The 3027-nt window shown below is 41.0% G+C and overlaps 1 long non-coding RNA gene across 1 annotated transcript; it reads left to right on the top strand.

The window, feature by feature from the left end:
* Positions 1-2295: 2295 nt before the first annotated feature.
* On the top strand, positions 2296-2821 carry LOC123958461. The gene is made up of 2 exons (XR_006822071.1): positions 2296-2436; positions 2540-2821. It is a non-coding gene; the product is annotated as an uncharacterized LOC123958461 (long non-coding RNA).
* The last annotated feature ends 206 nt before the right edge of the window (positions 2822-3027 follow it).

The raw sequence follows: 3027 nt of genomic DNA, 5'->3' as shown, positions 1-3027 counted from the left end.
AACCCTGTGTTGTAAAGGTTACTAGTCATTAAAAACAATAACATCAATCGCCAAGGTTGAACGAGGCCTTGAACTAACCATGTTGGGAGGCGAGATTAGGGACTCACATATGCACAATTACAATGTTAGAAAATTTAACATTAATTAATTCCAAGGAATGATTCCAATTCAAAATCCATGGTTGCAATGCGACATTAACAAAATGAACACTGGTCAAAACTGGTAGATACAGTAGTATGTACACAATGCATAGACATTAAACAGTGCATTCTGCAATCAGGAAAATTTCATTGGCACAAAGTAGTAACTCATTAGTCTTGATGACTATACCATTGACACTTACTATAAGATGTTGTACTGACCACATAATGTGCTTCCCCCTTAATAACCAAAATACATAGCCTAAATAAAATACATGCTGAAGTACATCAATTAATGTCTGGTTGTATGTACTGGAATAGTATCCCAGTGTCAGCTGGTTCCTCAAGTCTGCTTTATCTCCAGTTGTGAGCTCTAACAGACCTGTGGGCAAAAAACGAGCTACAAATAACTATAGGAAGCAATCCAGAAAACAGTGAACATGTACTGACATCAAATATTAGAACAATAATGATAGTTAACATTCAGTACCATAGAATGATAAAGACAGATGGAAAATTAAAGTAGAACACTCAAATAAGAAAAATCTACTACTAATTATTGGATGATACATAATATTTTTTTGTTTCTTTTGGAGTAACAAATTATGAACATACAACAAATTATGGACAGGTGATGTACTGTTACAGTCGTTCTCCATCGGCACTCAATCATAAGATGCTTCAAGATGTGAATCAGAATCAGAAATACTTTGACATATGGCTCTGGCCCTTAAGTGTTCTTGGCGCTATTGTCAATGTGTACTCCCAGGTACTTGTAGTCCTCTACAATGTAAATGTAAATGCTCTATTTGTATAAACCACTCAAAGCGCTTTTACACTATATCGCATTCACCATTCACTCACATTCATACACTGAGGCCCCATCCACACTAGTGTGTTTTTTTAATTAAAACAGAGACCTTTTGCTACGTTTGCACCTCCCGTCCAGACTAAAACGGTGAAAACGAAGACCTAAAACGGAGAAGTTTGGAAACGCTGCCGACCCCGTTTTGCCTTTCAAAACTCTGGAGAGCGTTTTAGTGAAGACGGGCCAAAACGGAGGACTTTAGAAACGATGACACAGACGGTCACGCTCAGCTCTCTGATTGGGTCTTATAAGTCATGCAAAGCAGAAACACGATGCTACCGACACAGTTTTTGAGTTGACTAAAATATTCTGTACCATGCAACTAACACTACACTTGTACTGTTCATGTCGCCTTTTACTTTGCGACGACTCTCAGTCTGTTTTCCGCCGCCACAGTCCCAGCTCATTATTGGTGCATGGAAAAAATAAATCTGGTCTAATTCTTCGTCTGCATTTCTTTATTCTTTCGCCAAATCTTCTGTAACTACGGAAGAGACCATCTGCTTCATGTTTACACCGGCACGCGCATTCCCAGTGTACTTGAATGGCCAGCAGATGTGCGTTTTCAGTCATTTTAATGTTTGTGCCTAGGGGCCCTCAGATTTGAAAAATATGCCTGATTATTCCTTGCGAGTTATTTTTCTAAGGCTATTGTTACTGAACATGCAAAACATTTAGGTTTTTAATCCATACATTTAAAAGAATGATTTACCTCTATCATTTAGCAGAAATCACATTTCCAGTGATTTGCTAGGCTTTTCCACAAATAACAGCTGGGCGATCAGGCAATGGGTCTCTGATAATTGTGTTAAGGGATTCCCTAAGGGCTTTTTTCAGAAACTAACAGGTGTGAAATTTGTGAGAGGATGCGCAGGAGAGATGAGAGGTGATTTGGTGCCAATATATTCAACAATGAGCAAGCTATTGAAATAGTTCAATTGTAATTTGCATAATTAAGAATTTAATTATTGTACTAATTTATTTTCATGTTTGTTTACAAACTTACAGGTGTGAAATGTTTGAGGGTGGTCACTAGTTATATTAGCAATGGTTTGAGATTTTTATGTTGAAAAACAAAAAAGTTATTGAGGATTGAAATGGATGTGTTGCAAATTACAGACGGTCCCTAACTCCCCCTACAGCGACAGGCGCATCTGACAAACATTCAGTGCATTGCGCTATGGACTGCGTCGTTATCTTAAGCGATTTTGAGGTGATCACAGCTGTGAAACTTCTGCCCGAATTAGCTCTCCAATATATCCCAAAACTGGGAGAAATGGAGATTTTGACAAGGAGCTATTGAATCTAACAGGAGCGAAAACCGACGAATGTTGAATATTAAACTAACTTCACCCCGGTCATCTACACCAGTATTTCAACCCCGGCTCTCCACTCAATCCCCGCTTGATCGTTGTCGCTCCAGACTTGGTGCCACTACTATATTAAAGCTTTTTGTTCTTGTTGATATCTCGCTTCTCCGTCTCCTGCTTCCCTGAACTAACCCTGTCTGTCTATCTGTTCTCCCCGCCAGGTCCACTCATCTCCGTCTCCCGTTCGGTCAGCTGGGCTCGCCTACCTGCCTTCTCCCCTCGCATCACCTCCACGGCGCTCCCCCTCGCTCATCGCCTGTTCGCCAGCCACCACATCCCTTCCCACCTCGGCCTCCTGTCCCCCTTGGCCCTCTCGCCTGAACCTCTCCAGCCCCGTCAGCTCCTCGGTCCTCCGCGCCCACGTCTGCCAGTGTCCATCTCCCCCCTTTTCTCCCGCACCTCGACTACCCTTTTTCTTCCCTTAATAAATTTCTTTAAAACCAGAAGTGTTGCGTTTGGTTCAGTTCGGTCCCGAAACCACAACAGACCCCTGGTTAAAGCTAACATCAGCAGTTTAGACTGAAGGCAGGAATGTAGCCTAGATGCATATTCCAATAGTTGGCTAGAAAAGAAATTATCATCATAAATTAAACTTAAGTTTTAATTATTTTGCTTTTAGGCCTACATGCCTTTGAAACGCTAACGAACA

Source organism: Micropterus dolomieu, linkage group LG20 (assembly GCF_021292245.1).
Source record: "Micropterus dolomieu isolate WLL.071019.BEF.003 ecotype Adirondacks linkage group LG20, ASM2129224v1, whole genome shotgun sequence".
Lineage (NCBI taxonomy): Eukaryota > Metazoa > Chordata > Actinopteri > Centrarchiformes > Centrarchidae > Micropterus > Micropterus dolomieu.
This window is presented reverse-complemented; position numbering and strand designations above follow the sequence as displayed.